Genomic DNA, 19,130 nt, shown 5'->3' on the forward strand with positions numbered 1-19,130 from the left:
GCAGAGAGTTGGACACGACTGAGTGACTTCACTTTCACTTTCATGCTTTCAAATATGCAATACTTAAGCTTCAGGGAGTGATTTACATTTTCTGATCCTTTGATAAACCTTCTTCTCTTCATTTGCACCATTCCATGGCTTAAAACCATCTTGCCTCAACTATTTCAGTGATCTCTTGACTAGTCTTCTTGCCTCTAGTTTAGTAAATGCTGCTGCTGCTAAGTCGCTTCAGTCATGTCCGACTCTGTGCGACCCCATAGACGGCAGCCCACCAGGCTCCCCTGTCCCTGGGATTCTCCAGGCAAGAACACTGGAGTGGGTTGCCATTTCCTTCTCCAATGCATCAAAGTGAAAAGTGAAAGTGAAGTTGCTCAGTTGTGTCCGACTCTTAGCAACCCCATGGATTGCAGCCCACAAGGGTCCTCCATCCATGGGATTTTCCAGGCAAGAGGGGGCAAGATTTTCTGCCAAATATTGGTCAGTTTTGTGGCCCCCAAGAGAATCCCTTAACTCTGGAGCAGTTGTTCTTGGTAGCTTTTTAGACCACTGGTTCTCATTTTTTTCAACCACAACATGTATGAGTAATGATATTCCTGTGAGCTGCACACTCCCATAGAAATGAGAACATTACACTGAGTGAGAGAAGCCAGACACAAAAGGTCACGTATTGTATGATTTCATGTACATGAAATATTCAGAATAGGTTAAGCTTGTAGAGACAGAACACAGATTATTGGTTATCAGAGCCCAGGGTGGACTACAGAGGACATACAGTTGTATTGGGCTGAATCGTGATTGCCCCCCTCAAGTTCATATATTGAGGTCCAGACCTCCTGTACTGCAGAATGTAAGCAGATTTGAGAGAGGGTCTATAAGGAATTTATCAAGTTAAAGCAAGGCTTTTAAGGTGGGCCCTAACCAATATGCCTGGTATTTTTATGGGAGGAGGAAATTTTAACACAGATACATATGGATGGAAGGACCACGTGAAGACACAGGGAGAAGATGGTCATCTACACACTAAGGAGCCAGGCCTGCAGCAGACACTTCCCTTAGAGCCTTCAGCAGTAACCAATCCTTCTGACACCTGGATCTCAGACTTCTAACCTCCAGAACCAAGAGAAAGTGAATTTCTGTTGTTTAAGCCACCCAGACTTTTAATACTTGGCAGCCTTAGGAAACAAATATGAAAGTTTTATTTTGGCATGGTTGAAATGTTTTGGAACCAGTTGAAGGTGGTGGTTGCACAAGCTTGTGAATGTACTAAACACCACTGAATTAAAATGGTTCATGTTACGTTATGTGAATTTCACCTCATTAATTAAAAATCAGATCCTCAGATCCTCTACAATATACCAGCCAGGCAAATTTCCTTCTTAAATGAAATCAAAAGACTGGAGATTTATTCTCCAGAGGAGGTAAAACAGAGAAGCTCTGAAAAGTCAGGAATTTTGTGAGCCAGTTGTTAAACTGAGCCATTCTTAAAAATTAAATCATATAAAATTATACTGAAATTAATAACAGAAATAGTAAGTACTTAAAATACCTTACTTCCTGATTATTTTACTTTTACTATTTATCTCTGCTTTTGAGGTTATTTGTATCTCATAAATCAATGGTGAAAATAACTGCATAATGATGAACTACCAACCTTCTTTTTTCAACTTAACATTCAGTGAGATCCTGATGTTACCTTAGCATTTTCTGTGGTGGGAGGTTTTATACTGTCAAAAAGGTATTTCCTTTTCTTTCTTCCTCTCTCTCCCTCCCTCCTTCTCTGCCCCGCCCCCCGCCCCCGCCCCTTTCCTTCCTTCCTCTCTCCTTTCCACCTCTAAAGAGCTGGACACTTCAACTTCCATAGCACCCAGCTGCTAATAAATGCTAATGATCACAGAGGTGAGTCTCAGGACTGAACGCACAAGAACCCCCAGCACAATCTGCCTTTGGAATCATCCCACCATGTTCCCACCCTCCTCCCCAGCCTCCCCTGGTTCATGGAGGCACTGTCACCTCTGGAAGCCACCTGACATCAGCCAGGAAGAGCCAGGGCCCGAGAGACAGTCCTGATGCTTCAAGACTTCAGTTGAGGTCCCAGGAGAGACTGCAGCCACAGCTGTGAGGCTGACTGCAGAGGAGATTCCCCACAGTCAGAAGCAACCCTCACTTCTGCTCAGGGCCTCCCCTGGCTGCTGTCTGCCATGTTGGCAGCATCTGCTTGGCTGCCACTCACTGGCCCGGCTCTCAGCTTCCTGTGTGTCAGAGCAGGAGCAACAGGCACGGAGCCATTGTAAATGTTTGCTGGAGATGGAGCGACCTGGCCCGGTTGCGGCTGCAGCCCCATTCCCTGCCAGAGCCGTGCAGAGACTCCGAAGCAGTGGGTTCACTGGTGACATGGGAAGAATGGCCCATGAAAGGGCCTCCCAAGCTGAGCCTGGCTCTGCCAGCCAAGCAAAGAATATCTGTGTTTCTTACCTGGGAAATTGAACAGAGAGGTCCAAGGGTGGGCTGAATCAAACCCACATCCTTATTCCTTGCTGAAGCACCAAACCTACCTCTCTTCCTGGGCTAACATATCCACTTCTTTCTGCACAAGAGTGATGCTCCAACATTGCAAACCCCTGATGCCAGCCAGGGCCACGTGCATCATCTTTAATCTCCTCATCCATCCTCAAAGAGAAATATAATTATCCTGCTTTACAGTTGAGGGGAATAAGGCTGAGGAAGTTACTTGAAGAAATTCTGAGTGAGAATTCACCTCAGAGCCTGGATTCAAATCCAAATTCCTTGGGCTCTGAAGACAGAGATCTTGCTACACTGCAAGATCCTCTTGTTCACACCTTCCCAGCTGGATTGGTGCAGGGCCTTCTCACTTGAATGTCTAATACATACTTGCCACCCCCATCTCACCTCTTCTGCTTCAAAGCATCCCACACATCACTACCCGAGTTAATCTCTCCATAGCTATAGAGGCAGACTGAGAGGGATGGAGACGTGGATGGAGGTATAGTCACAGATGGAAGAGTAGATGTAGATATATACAGATACAGTTTAATGCAAGATTCAAGAGGTCAGGAAATATACCAATTCACGTTGTATCCTTAGATACTATCACAGTATCTGGGTCAGAACAAAGGCTTAGAAAATATTGGTAGGATTAAACTGAGTGGACTTGCATTTCCCCAAATTAAAATGTTGGTGACTCCTACCATGTAATAGAATTAGGTCCTGAGCCTTCTCATTGACATTGGGTGTCCTCCACCATCCAATTGCACCTGACCTTTCCAGTCTTAACTACACAAGCCTACATTCTAAGCATACCTGAGCCCTCCATGTTCCCAAATGCCCTCTTGAAATTTCCCACCTCCATACCATTGTTCACGCTATTCCCTCCATCTGAAATGCTCTCAGTAGCACCCTCCATGCCTTCTGAAATGCCATGGCCCACTTTAAATACTGCTTCCTTCTTGAAGAGCCTCTTTTATCCCCTTTATAAAATGTTATATTTCCCTTCTCTGAACCCGTTAGAGCTGTATACCTTTCTATGGCCTGATCTTTCTCTGAAGTAATAATTCCCTCTGCTTGGAATGCCCTTCATCTCTTTCCTTTCTCCTCGTTGTAGTTCAGCATAACATCACCTCCTATGAGGATTTCCCAGCTCTCCCAGGCTGAGTTGGTCATTCCCTCCCAAAAGCTTCTGTGACACCTGAATATCTTCATTAAAACACTGGCTATGAGTATTATTAACCAGCCTCCCCACAACTGTCCGTTGAAGGTACAGATGATATCTCTTTGAGCTTTCTTTTGGGTTCTACGCAGCGCCAGCCACCAAGCAGGTACTTGGTCGTTGTTGAATGAATTTAAAAAGATGATTGTTGAGTGAATAATTGAAAGATGAGGAAGACACCACCCCATCTTTCTGTGCCTCTTATAAGAAGTCTCTACGATTCGACCAGCTTTGACCGCTGTCATCAGTATGCCATTTGTAAGGTCACGGATGTAGTCACGGAAGACCAGAGAAGAAAAGCCAACCTGCGCTTGAAAATGGAGGAAAACACAGCAATAGATTGACTGAGAACCTAGTTATTACCGACTAGGATAAGAATCATTTCCACCAAGTGGGTCAGGGCTTCCAAAATGGTGCTAGAGGTTAAGAACCTGTCTGCCAATACAGGAGACATAAGAGACACATGTTTGATTCCCAGGTCAGGAAGGTCCCCTGGAGGAGGGAATGACAACCCATCCAGATTGAGGGCAGAAGGAGAAGAGGGTGACAGAGGATGAGATGGCTGGATGGCATCATCAACTTAATGGACATAAGTTTGAGCAAACTCTGGGAGATAGTGAAGGATAGGGAAGCCTAGCATGCTGCACTCCATGGGGTTGCAAAGAGTCAGACACAACTGAGCGACTGAACAGCAACAAGTGAGTCAATAATGATAATATTGCCAATTTATTTGAAGGAATAGTTTCAATGCTTCTCTTAAAAAAAAAACTAGAATGCTATATTGGCTTATTACATCACAATAGAAACAATGAGGATATTTTGAACACATGTTCTAGATCACATGTGTGTTCATTATGAAGAATAACTTAGCTGACTTAGGACATGTAGCCAAAGAGATATGTATCTCTACCAGGAAGTCATCCCTGGGAAGAAAACTGTAAGAAACAGTCAAATGAACAGAGAACATCAGTCAGCAAAGTACCACGAAGGCCTTCCTGGCAGACATTTCTGCATCTTCCCTTCCACCTCAGGAGGCAGCATATTTTCTTGACTCACTTTAAAGATAGCTGTTTGGATTGTAATTGCCTAAGTCACAAATTCACAAACAGGATGAGACAGTAGGATGGCATCACTGACTTGATGGACGAGTTTGAGCAGGCTCTGGGGATTGGTGATGCACAGGGAAGCCTGGCGTGCTGCAGTCCAACGGGTCGCAAAGAGTTGGACCTGACTCAGCAACTCAACTGAACTGACTGAAGTCACAAATTCAAGGTCACCAAGTAGACAAACAGCGAATTTGTGGTTACCACTTCTCATTTTCTATAGAAGAACCCCAAGATTTAGGCAGGCTGGCCTCATCACCAGTTTCAAATATGTCTTTCTCCTCCTTCTGGGCCTTCTCTGCCCCAGACCACCTCTTCTACTAGGATTCCTGTTTAATATAATTTAATATATAATAACATATATATAGTATATATATTATATAATATAATTTAATACATATAACTTAATATAACTCTGGAAAACACAGCTAAATCTTCCCCCAAATCTTTGAGGTTGGTGTCACCAACCCCATCTTACAGATGAGGTGAATCGTTAAGACCTGGTGAAAAGCTCTAGAACATGCTTCTTTCAAAGCTGTCTTCACCACCTTATTTGTAAAACCCATTTCCACAACCCATTTTCAGAACCTCCTGGAAGCATCTTAATAATCCCTGAGTGTAGATCCCTCTCTCTTCAAAAATGTCCCTGGTTTGTGGTTACAGTGCTCTGAGACCACAGGGGTTAAGACCACAGGCTTATCATTCTTTGTCCCTCAGGTGTAGGAGGGACAAAGTGGCAGGACGAGCATATCTTTCTATGCTTTACCCACTAATCCAGTGATATTTCCTCCGAGAACCTTGTTTCAAGTATTCAAGGAAGACAGAAATGTAGGGTCACCTTTAGCATTTAAATCCCTGGTCATAATTTGATTACTTAAAACTACAGGAAAGCAAAAGAAGACACTAAAGTATTTTATCTTTGTATGTACTAATTGGGTTTCCCTGGTGGCTCAGATGGTAAAGAATCTGCCTGCAATGCAGGAGACCCGTGGTTTGATCCCTGGGTTGAGAAGATCCTCTGGAGAAGGGAATGGCTACTAACTGTAGTATTCTTGTCTGGAGAATTTCATAGAGGAGCCTGGCAAGCTGCAGTCCATGGGATTGCAAAGAGTCAGACACAACTGAGCAATTAACACTTTCAATGCACTAATTATTGTCCACCCCCACTCCTAAAACCTAGGTTTCTTAAAAAGTTACAGTTGATATTAAACTCAAGAAGGAAATTTAAGGACCTCAAACCAATAAATTTGTGGCCCACATTAGGCTAGAGACCCAAGTCAAAAAGTTTTTCTATTCCTCTAATTTAGTCTAGCTCAGCATCCCAACACACAGCCATGCTTAACACATTAATGATTGGGGGGTTTTGCAGAAACTAATGCCTATGGTGGTAATATGTCTCTGGTCGATACTGTGTTAATTAACATGCACTTGATGTGTTGATGGGCTGATAAATGGAGATCTTCACACATGAAGAATAGATAAATGAGTGCATGAACAACTGAAACAGTAATGCTTCTTTTTAGCAATGACTTTTGAGGAATATTAGTAATAAGTTGTTAAACCAAACAAAATAATCCAAACAATGTCATCCCTGGTAAACTGTCTACAAACAAAGCATAACTCTCATGATCTCTATAATTCTGTTTTGACAGTATGGCTGCTGGGTCTGACACACCTACAATCCTTCTGTTTGTAATAGCACCTTAACTGGATGATTTAAATGAGAGGAGATGGCTTGAAAATTTTCTACAATTATTTAAACACACATTTCAATTTTCCTGAATTGTGCAAAAGTAATTTGGAAGGTTAATTTCTGAAAATACCTGGTGGAATTTGCATATACCGAGCATAATTATTATTGATATTTGCACAGTTCTCCCTGCCCATGTGCATGCACTATTACCAAGTGCTAGGCAAGCCATGAAATTATTGAAGAAGTTGCTGTCAGTACAATACGGAGTCATCAATAAATGTTCGACCTCACCGAAGAAAAACAAACTACCACGTTCAGTTGCAGAAGTATGGTGTTCCTTTTTATTTGGGTGAAATCCGCAAAGATAAATCTATAACAAAAACAGGTGGTGATCTTTTGCAGTAAAGATTAATATTGCAAAGAATATCTGAGACTCAAGAGAAACGGAAGACACCATTGAAAAAGCCAGAGAAGTCTTAAGGATTGGTGAGGAAAAGGAAGGAAATATACTCATGCTACAGAGGGGTGTCAGAATGTACTCAGAGGGCTTCACTCCACATGGTTAGAAGAAAATCAGTAGAAATTGGGACTGTGGAAGTCACAAATGCTTGGTGAATATGGCAAGAAATTGACTAAGCACTTAGAATAGGTTTTATGAATGAATGTTACAACATCGTTCTTTCCTTTGATCTACTTGGATGACAAATTCAATCAAAGAAATTATGCAGGGAAAAATAGTAGCAGTAAATACTACGAAGAGCTATTATAACATATTAGGGGTTGGGCCGTCATTAAGGGCTTTACATATATTAACTTATACAATTTTATAATAAATAATCATTTAGTTCACCAACATCTGTTAAAACCTTTCTTGTATTTGATACATAAGGGACTGTGAGAGACTAGAGTCCTTAACCCTTAAGGAGCTCACAGTCTATGGTATGAAACACGCACATCAAATGTATTTTTAGTACAGTATTAAACAGGTATGTATTTAATATATTTTATTGAAAAGCAGAAACATTACTTTGCCAACAAAGGTCCTTCCAGTCAAGGCTATGGTTTTTCCAGTGGTCATGTATGGATGTGAGAGTTGGACTGTGAAGAAAGCTGAGTGCTGAAGAATTGATGCTTTTGAACTGTGGTGTTGGAGAAGACTCTTGAGAGTCCCTTGGACTGCAAGGAGATCCAACCAGTCCATTCTGAAGGAGATCAGCCCTGGGATTTCTTTGGAAGGAATGATGCTAAAGCTGAAACTCCAGTACTTTGGCCACCTCATGAGAAGAGGTGACTCATTGGAAAAGACTCTGATGCTGGGAGGGATTGGGGGCAGGAGGAGAAGGGGACAACAGAGGATGAGATGGCTGGATGGCATCACTGACTCGATGGACATGAGTCTGAGTGAACTCCAGGAGGTGGTGATGGACAGGGAGGCCTGGCGTGCTGCGATTCATGGGGTCGCAAAGAGTCGGACACGACTGAGCGACTGAACTGAACTGAACTGAGACATGGGAAAATAACTTCTCTGCTGGAGGGGAGTTCTTAGAGGAGAAAAAAAAAATCAAGGTGTCGATGGATAAATTGGTTTCTAGATCAATAAGAAATAATGTTGGCATTGGGCATGAAGAACAGTGCTGGGAAGTGGCAGTGTGTGCTTATATCGCTGTGAATGTCCCATTGTAGCTGACAGTGAGAGAAAAGGAAGACACAGGTGACCAAGCTTTTGAGTGCCATATGGGCAATATGGAGCCATTGAAAGATTTTAAAACAATGAAATGAAATGGACAAATTCTATTTTTAAAAAATTCTTTATAGATCTGAGACTCTATAGAGAATAGATTTGCAGGGTTAATTCTAAAAGAAAGTAAGTTAAAATTAATCAAATGTGACCAGGGATTCAAACAACATATAAGGAGTGATGATCAACAGCATGGAATAAATTCACCAGTGTTGAGTATTTGTAACTAATAAATATACCAACAAGTAACAGAACACAGATTGTGTGTAAGTGGGACCAAGTGGTCAAGGAGACCATATAGCATGAAATGTTGTCTGTATGTTTTAGGCAATTCTTTGTCACTGAATATACTTTTAATCTTGCTTTCTATGAATCTATTATAAGATTAGTAGTTCCCAAACAGTTTTTTAGGTTTTTCTTTTTTTAATTGAAGTATAGTTGATTTCCAGTGTTGTATTAGTTTCATTTATATAGCAAAGTGATTTGGTTACACATGTGTATATATATATGTATATATTTTTTTAATTCTTTTCCATCATAGTTATTAGAAGATACTGAATACAGTTCCCTGTGCTATACAGTAAAACCTGGTTTATCCATATGGTAGTGTGCATCTCTTAATTCCTTATTCCCAGCTTCCAAACTTTTTTGATCATTGATCTATATTAGTAAAAAAGAAAATTGAGTACCTTCAAACAACAGAATGAGAAAGACTAGAGATCTCTTCAAGAAAATTAGAGATACTAAAGGAACATTTCATGCAAAGATGGGCTCGATAAAGGACAGAAATGGTATGGACCTAACAGAAGCAGAAGATATTAAGAAGAGGTGGCAAGAATACACAGAACTGTACAAAAAGATCTTCATGACCAAGATAATCACAATGGTGTGATCACTGACCTAGAGCCAGACATCCTGGAATGTGAAGTCAAGTGGGCCTTAGAAAGCATCACTACGAACAAAGCTAGTGGAGGTGATGGAATTCCAGTGGAGGTATTTCAAATCCTGAAAGATGATGCTATGAAAGTGCTGCACTCAATATGACAGCAAATTTGGAAAACTCAGCAGTGGCCCCAGGACTGGAAAAGGTCAGTTTTCATTCCAATCCCAAAGAAAGGCAATGCCAAAGAATGCTCAAACTACCGCACAATTGCACTCATCTCACATGCTAGTAAAGTAATGCTCAAAATTCTCCAAGCCAGGCTTCAGCAATAAGTGAACCATGAACTTCTAGATGTTTAAGCTGGTTTTAGAAAAGGCAGAGGAACCAGAGATCAAATTGCCAACATCCTCTGGATCATGGAAAAAGCAAGTGAGTTCCAGAAAAACATCTATTTCTGCTTTATTGACTATGCCAAAGCCTTTGACTGTGTGGATCACAATAAATTGTGGAAAATTCGGAAAGAGATGGGAATACCAGACCATCTGACCTGCCTCTTGAAAAACCTATATGCAGGTCAGGAAGCAACAGTTAGAACTGGGCATGGAACAACAGACTGGTTCCAAATAGGAAAAGGAGTACATCAGGGCTATATATTGTCACTCTGCTTATTTAACTTATATGCAGAGTACATCATGAGAAACACTGGGCTGGAAGAAGCACAAGCTGGAATCAAGATTGCTGGGAGAAATCTCAATAACCTCAGATATGCAGATGACACCACCCTTATGGCAGAAAGTGAAGAGGAACTAAAAAGCTTCTTGAAGAGAGTGAAAGAGGAGAGTGAAAAAGTTGGCTTAAAGCTCAACATTCAGAAAACGAAGATCACGGCATCTGGTCCCAACACTTCATGGACAATAGATGGGGAAACAGTGTCACACTTTATTTTTTGGGGCTCCAAAATCACTGCAGATGGTGATTGCAGCCATGAAATTAAAAGACGCTTACTCCTTGGAAGGAAAGTTATGACCAACCTAGACAGCATATTCAAAAGCAGAGACATTACTTTGCCAACAAAGGTCTGTCTAGTCAAGGCTATGGTTTTCCCAGTGGTCATGTATGGATGTGAGAGTTGGACTGTGAAGAAAGCTGAGCACCAAAGAATTGATGCTTTTGAACTGTGACATTGGAGAAGACTCTTGAGAGTCCCTTGGACTCCAAGGAGATCTACCAGTCCATTTTAAGGAGATCAGTCCTGGGTGTTCTCTGGAAGGAATGATGGTGAAACTGAAACTCCAGTACTTTGGCCACCTCATGCGAAGAGTTGACTCATTGGAAAAGACCCTGATGCTGGGAAGGATTTGGGGCAGGAGGAGAAGGGGACGACAGAGGATGAGATGGCTGGATGGCATCACTGACTCAATGGACGTGAGTTTGAGTGAACTCTCGGAGTTGGTGATGGACAGGGAGGCCTGGCATGCTGCAATTCATGGGGTCGCAAAGAGTTGGACATGACTGAGTGACTGAACTGAAGTGAATGACTATATATTACTACTTTATTTATATATTACATAATTGTGCAACTGTCACTGGCTGGCATTTCCAAGAGAAGACAGTGGATATAAATTCTTATTTTAAAACATGTCTTTGATCAACACTTGGTTTCTAGAGGCTTTACAACCTATCTAGAACAGAGCCCACCATCTTTTCCTTTCACCCTCTTATGCCTCTCCTCAGTAAAAGTCATGACCAAACACAGTCCTGGGGGAGGTAGTGGGGGGTGGATAAGAAATAGAAACAAAAAACATATAGTCCTCCAAACCAGACACCAGCAGACTTCACTGCTACCTCTTTCTCCCTCCTTTCATATCATTTTCAGTTATTTCCACCTTCTAAATACCCTGTATATCAGCTTTTTCTTCCTAAATGGCTATCCTAATTTCAGCTGTCATTTATTCCTTGGGCTGTGAGCTAAGACAGCCCTGATTAGAATGTTAGCCACACCCTAGTACAATGTGATCTTCTGGAAGTTACTTAACCTCAGTTTCTCCATCTGTAAACAGAATAATACATTTTTCAGAGTTGTTATGGAAATCGAATGAGTAATGTATATGATTTTGATACAGTCCAGCCACATAGCAAGCAGTTAATTTGTGTAAGCTATAATTATACTTTAATCTCCCTACTGCTAGTCTCAGATGTCAACTTCCAGCTCACCTCTGCATTAATCCATCCACCATAGGTTGTATAAAAGTGATTTTCTAAAACACCAATTTGACCAAATCACTGTCATTCTTAAGACAGGTTTTCCATGATTCTCCATCAACTACAAGACCAATAGAAACATTTTGCAGAACAGAAAAGGCTCTTCATGAAATAACCTGTATTTATATTTCCTATCCTGTTTCTCCCACTCCTGAACATGCCCCCTTATGCTACAGATGTACTGAAATACTTGCACCCCTTCACGTAGACCGTGTCCCTTCCATCCTCTGAGCCGTTGTCCCTGTGCACAGATAGGAACATTCTGCTCCCACCAATCCTCCAACCACTATGTTGTAGCTCAGCCTTCAACATTTAGGCAATGATTCTGATGTGAATTCTTTCCTGGTCCTCACGCTGAAAGGAGTTGATTATTCTCATCATCTGTGCTCCTAAGACCCTTTCTCTATTCCCTGGTCATAGCATTCTGCATACTGTACTGTAGTTACTTCCTCTGCCCTCATCCACAGCACCATGTACCATGATCACCCCAGGAGGCGTTCTCCCAACTAGATGGTGTGATCCCTGAGGGAAGAGCCTTAGAATCTAGAACAGCAATATCACATCTATTAAGGGCTCAAGGCAGGCTTGGAATGTTTCCTGGGTGACTATATTTGCAGTGCAAGTCAGGGAGAAACATTTTCCTAGGAAACTTCCCAACCATCCAGCTCCCTACATGTATGGAAAGTCTTTGACTTTGCATCTTGAAGCCTTTGTAATTTGCTGTCCACTGGTGGTGAGGGAAATAAGTTTTCATCTAAGCACAACTATGTGGTTAGAAGACCAGCTGTCAGGCTTCCCTGGTAGTCAAAGTGGTTGGGAGTCCACCTGCCAATGCAGGACACACAGGTTCCATCCCTGGTCCAGGAAGATCCCACCTGCTGAGAAGCAACTAAATCCATGCACCACAACTGCTGAGCCTTCATGACATAACCACTGAATCACGTGCACCCCAGAGCCCACGGTCCATGGCAATGAGAAGCCGTGCATCATGACAAAGAGTAGCCCCCACTCGCTGCAACTAGAGAAAACCCTCACACAGCAACAAAGAGCCAGTGCAGCCAAAAATAAATAAATTTTTTAAAAATATGTCTTAAAAAAAAAAAAAAGACAAGCTGTCTAGTGGAAAGAGCATGGACATGGGACTCTGAGCCCTGCACTGGACTCTGTTATGCTCATTTTCAGTTGTTTGATTTTGAGCAAGTTATATAACTTTTCTAAGTTTCAGTTTGCCCTTCTGTAAGTTAGAAATAACAACAAACCACGTAGGATTATCTTGAAGATTCAATGAAATAATTTGTGTTAAATATTTAGTACTTAGTATGAATTTAATAAATGATCAGCATGGCAGTTTTCTCATTTTTATCAGCCTCAAAATTCAATCACACACAGCCATCCGGATGGCTATTTGAAAAAACAAAACAAGACAGGAAGTAATGGTGCAGCTGCCATGGAATACCACCTGGTAATGCCTCGAAAGATTAAACATAAAATTACTCCATGCTCTAGCAACTCCACTTCCAGGTATATTCCCAAAAGAACTGAAAGTAGTGGACCTGAACAGATATTTGTACACAAATGTTCTTAGCAACATTATTCACAACAGCCAAAAGTTGGAAACAACCCAAAAGTCCATCAAAAGGTGAATGGATAAAGAATATGTTCCTATCTATACAATGTAATATTGTTCAACAAGTACTGTGTGATTCGACATACATGAGGTAACCTGAGTAGATGAATGGATAGGACAGAAAGTAGGGTGGTGATTTTCTAGGGCTGGGAGGAGTAGGGAATGGAGAGTTAGTATTTAATGGGCACAGAGTTTCAGTTCAGGAAGATGAAAAAATTCTGGAGATGGATGGTGGTGAGAGTTGCACAGCTATGTGAAGGTACTTAGTGACACTGAACTGTCCACTTAAAATGACTAAAACAATGTATTTTATGTGTGTTTCACTATGATGAGAATCCAGTCAACAAGACAATCAGATCTGCAAGAATCCTTAAACAGTTCTAGCAAAGCTGTTAAAGTGAAGCCAAGAAGACTCCATGTTCCTTTAACTCCAATCTGATTCCTTTATCCCAGAACAATCCTGCGATCTAAAAGTCTTTATTTTCCATGGCCAAGTGAGTGTGCCCTTGCGCGCGCTGACACACACATGCACACACACAGAGTGTCTGGGGCCCATGGAGACACAACCTGGAAACAGGGCTTGCCAGGATTAGGGCGCCAGGGCCAGCCCATGTGTCACTCACCCAGAAGACCGCCCTCCATGGAGAGAAAGCACCTCATAGTCCCCTCACAAAGAGGATAATAAATTCCGATTCGCCAAGGAAGCTTGGAGTCTAAATACCAGCAAGGCTCAGCCCCTGCAAGTGGGGACGAATTATCTGAAAGGTCATCCTAGAGACACTGAACAAAGGGCCTCGAGCAGCTGGGTCTCTTAATTTGAGGAAACACTGAAGCCTTTAAAGACACCAGAGACAGAGCTGGAGAAATGGGAAAGTGGAGCGGCCTTCTGAGCTCAGGGAGGATTTAATAGGAAGGGAAACACAAGCCCCACAGGAGGTCCGGGGCCCTGAAGCCACCTCTTCTCGAGGCCAGGCTGAGGGCCTCTGGAAGGAGCCGCCATCACCTGCGCTGGGCTGGGCTGGCCCTTGCTGGCACTGCATTCAAACAGAGTGGCTCTGATCTCAGCGATTAAAGCTTTAAAACCACAAGCCTCGGGAAGGGAGAGGGCTCAAGGAACAGCCTGCCATACACCCCTGTTCACTCTGTTCCAGGCTGCAGGCTGCTCACACAGCCCAGTCTGTCTCCAGAAAATTCCAGAGGCCTCTCAGGAATCCAAGGCCAGGCCTCAGCCAGCAGCCTCTCGCTTGGGCTCTGCTGTCACAACCCCACAGGCTGTAAGACGGAAAGCTCCGTGGGAGGGCCAGGTGGTCGGCAGGAAGTGGCCTGCTGGCCTGGAGTCATTCCCAGCTTCCAATAACCCTCTGTCTAGGGGGAGGAAAAAAATTTGAAGGAAGGGGAATGAAAGGGGCACCTTAACCGGAGCGAAAAACTGAGCAAATATCTTCTTCCTGCACAGAGGGCACTCGAAGGGTAGAATTGCTGAGTGCCTCAAAGAGCAAGGGCCCAGAACTGGTGTGTACTGAGCTAAGACCTGTCCAACCAGAGAGAGAAGGAGCTCACATCATGGAAGAAAGTGAAAGTCACTCAGTGGTGTCCAACTTTTTCTGACCCCATTGACTGTAGCCCTCCACTCCTCTGTCCATGGGATTTCCCAGGCAGGAATAGGGGGTAGCCTTTCCCTTCTCCAGGGGAGTCTTCCCAACCCAGGAATCGAACCCAAGTCTCCCACTTTGCGGGCAGATTCTTTACTATCTGAGCCACTGGGAAGTCCTTCACATTGTGGACCAACTGCTTAATCAAGATTTTCCTCATTGACTTTAATCCTTACAACAGCTTTGTGTAGGAGGTATCGCTGCCACCATGTTAGACAAAAGAAAATGGCAGAACCCAAATTCAAAGCTACATCCAGATGGTTCTAAGATCTTCTCCATGGTACCATGCCGCCCCCAAGTCAGGCCTTTCACCACATGAGCTACCTATGCTTTGCAAATTGATTCTAACTCATATATTTGAGACTTAGTAGCTTGCCAAGTATCACACTGCTCATGAGTTACAGAACTGGGACTGGAATTCATTTCTAACTGATTCCGAAGTGGATGTGCTTTCCTCCATGCCTCATATATCTTTAGTTAAAATAAAATAATCCCATGGCTTCTTGCCAATCAGCAAACATTTTGCTCCCTCACTCTTGAAGCCTAAGCTCTTTAAAGAGTAGCTCAGTAATTGTGCTGCCCCTGTGCCCCAGAAGTCACAATTTACTGCAGAATGAGGTGATATGAAACAAAACAGACACTTCTCCCAGGCCAAAGAGAGCCTGTCTGGATTGCACAGACCTGATGACTTTTATTGAGAAGATCTGAAGCTCATTTTGGTATAAAAAGTGGTGGAGGAAAGTGGCGTGTACACTTTAACTGATATGTGTTCCGTTTCCACTCTGACAAATCACTTTAGCTTTTTGCTTTTAGTGAGGTAAGGCCTAGTGGGCTTGGGTGATGGAGATGACCAAGCATTTCTTGAAGGAAAATTAGCTGTCACTACCCAAAGCGGTAAGAATGGGTCTCCCTTCCATGGTTCACGTGGCCCAGGAAATGCACATCTCTCTCTGCTCTTCAGATGTCAATACTGTTAAGGTCTCATAGGAAATTCATGCATATATAATCAGATACTTCTCTTATTTTCTTGGGGAAAATGCTGCCAGAAGCAGAAACATACAAATTGAGAGGAATGGAAATCATCTAGGATATTGCTTAATACTTTATAGTTTCAGTCGAAATGACAAAGACCACTTTAAAGATTACCTGTGTCTAATGGGCAGGAAACAGTTAATCCACAAAGGCTTAAAAGAAACCCCTTAAGTTTAAAAAAAAAAAAAAAATCCCAGGGCCAGGCAGCTCCCATGAGCAAAAGCCTTGAAGACATTCATGGTAAAGAAAGCTTTAAGGATGGGCTGTCTTGAGCAGTGGGAGTACTCTCCCATTGCAGACTCGTGGTTCCAACATTATGCACAGTAGACATTCTGAAAAAACAAAAATTCCTTCTGTAAATGTTTATAAATGCTAGATAAAATGTAACAAACTTTCATTTAGATGCATGGCTTGAGATCATAAGAGATCCTCAGTGGTCAGAAATGAATAAAAAACTCAAAATCAAGGTTGTAGGCATGTGTGCTGATATTGTAGTTGCCCTGAAGTGACCAGGGGCAGACATGGTTACTTACAGTAATCCTGGGTCTTTAATCTGAATGCCCATGCTGTAATAAGACACGAGGTCTTGTGCTTATGCAAGAGGGGGAGAGTCAGAACTTAGTCACTTGCAAACAACAGAATCTATGAAGAATAACCATACAATAAAAGGATAAGCTAGAAATAATGTACCTATCTCCAAAGACAGATGCCAACCTTGTCTTCCTCAAACAGTTTGCAGTTAGGAAAAGTTTGTAAACACCAACTTGTACCACATGTATATCTGAAGCTCTAATTGGTTTCATTCATATAATCCTGAAACCTCCAAGCTGGAATATTACACAAAACAGGTTCCAGACTTCAGATACTCCTGAAGCACCTATAAGAAGAAAATACCACCATTCTTATAGGCAAACATCCACAATCAAAAATGAACATGATTTCCACAGATAACGACCCTCTCCAGATGAACTCTACATCCAAGACTAAAAACATATCCAAAAACTGATCTATTGTGTCAACAGAAACACAAAGGGTAGAATTAAGCCCTAAAGAAATCAGATAATCCATTTCATTGATACTATCCTATGGACAGAGGAGGGTGCCTAGGGGGCTACTGTCCAAAGGGTCACAAAGAGTCAGACACATATGCAACCACGCACTTAAGTATGTTAAACAGCTTAAGAAGCATACAAAAGAGCTCCCTCCAAAATTAGACACTCAAAAAAAAAAAAAAAGCTACTTTTAAAAGAATTCAGTCAAACTTATAGGAATGAAAAATATAGTCATTGAAATAGAAAAAACAGGAAGCAGTCTATAAATGAAGAGCTATCTTGTGAACCAACTGATAGATCTGAGGTCAAAAACTGAAGCAACCTAACACAACAGAAAGAGAATGGATATTGGGGTCGGATAGGCTGGGCTGAATTTTGCATAAAAGAAGCCACATAAATCTAAAAAATAGCAACTAGTACTTACGAAGTGCTGATTATGTACAAGGCATATGATAAACACATTATATGTTAACTCATGAAATACATAGAAGGTAGGACTACACCAAAGCCTTTGACTGTATGGATCACAAGAAACTGTGGAAAATTCTGGAAGAGAAGGGAATACCATACCACCTGACCTGCCTCTTGAGAAACCTGTATGCAGGTCAGGAAGCAACAGTTTGAACTGGACATGGAACAACAGACTGGTCCCAAATAGGAAAACGAGTACTTCAAGGCTGTATATTGTCACCCTGATTATTTAACTTATATGCAGAATACATCATGAGAAACGCTGGGCTGGAGGAAGCACAAGCTGGAATCAAGGTTGTTGGGAGAAATATCAATAACCTCAGATATGCAGATGACACCACCCTTATGGCAGAAAGTGAAAAAGAACTAAAGAGCCTCTTAATGAAAGTGAAAGTGGAGGGTCAAAAAGTTGGCTTAAAGCTCAACATTCAGAAAATGAAGATCATGGCATCTGGTCCCATCACTTCATGGCAAATAGACAGGGAAACAATGGAAACAGTGACAGACTTTATTTTGGGGGGCTCCAAAATCATTGCAGATGGTGACTGCAGCCATGAAATTGAAAGACGCGTACTCCTTGGAAGAAATGCTGTGACCAACCTAGACAGCATATTAAAAAGCAGAGACATTACTTTGCCAACAAAGGTCCATCTAGTCAAAGCTATGGTTTTTCCAGTAGTCATGTATGGATGTGAGAGTTAGACTATAAAGAAAGCTGAGCGCTGAAAAATTGATGCTTTTGAACTGTGGTGTTGGAGAAGACTCTAAGAGTCCCTTGGACTGCAAAGAGATCCAACCAGTCCATCCTAAAGGAAATCAATCCTTAATATTCATTGGAAGGACTGATGTTGAAGCTGAAACTCTAATATTTTGGCCACCTGATGGGAAGAACTAACTCATTTGAAAAGACCCTGATGCTGGCAAAGATTGAAGGTGGGAGGAGAAGGGGGCAACAGAGGATGAGATGGTTGGATGACATCACTGACTCAATGGACATGAGTTTGAGTAAACTCCGGGAGTTGGTGACGGACAGGGAGACCTGGCGTACTGCAATCCATGGGGTCACAAAGAATTGGACATGACTGAGCGACTGAACTAAACTGATGGGGTAGGAATTATTCTCTCCATGTTTACGGGTGATAAAATGGAGACTTAGGAAGAAAACATCTTGCCCCCACATGCTGCCAATAATTCAAAGAGCTGGGATTCAAACCTAGGTCCCTCTCACTCCACAGTTCATTGTCCTAAAAAGGAAGCTTTATTGCCTGCTCTATTAGCTTCCAATTCAATTTGAATCAGCTGTGTAGGCTTCCATTGCCCACACATAGGAAAAAAAAATATTGTATTATGAACTTTCTTTCTCTTGAAGACCTAATAGAGGCTTTCAAGAACATAGTTCACAGCTCTCTCCTCACTGGTAGCTGCAGAATTTGATTTACAGCTCAAACTGTAGGCCAGGGGATTGTGGAAGACGAGGGTGAGACAGGCATCCGGTGTCAGCACAGGCAAAAGGCAAGTTCAGAAGTCCTCTAAGTCTGAAAGGCTCAGGCAGATAAACAGAGATCAGAATCTGTCAGGGACGGGTCTGAGAAGTCAGTAAAATGCTAGAGGACCGGGATGACTTTGAAAGTCAAGGCTAGCAAAAGGCTCCAAAATGTGGTAGTTCAGATGATTACCAAGATCTGTATGATCAACGTGCAATTCTGACCTGGATCAGGAATAAAACTTATCTTTTTGCTGTTGTCTTATTCTCTCCCATTTCCAACTGAGGGCTAGAAGCTGAGTCTCCAGAGGAAGCCTGAGAAGTAGCAACCACCCTTGCCTCTGACTATGCAGGAAACAGAGACCTATAAAATCAGATGCCCAGTATGCCCCAGCCCAGGCTTTATCTCC

This window comes from Bison bison, unplaced genomic scaffold, assembly GCF_000754665.1.
Source record: "Bison bison bison isolate TAMUID 2011002044 unplaced genomic scaffold, Bison_UMD1.0 scf7180017864183, whole genome shotgun sequence".
Taxonomy (NCBI): domain Eukaryota; kingdom Metazoa; phylum Chordata; class Mammalia; order Artiodactyla; family Bovidae; genus Bison; species Bison bison.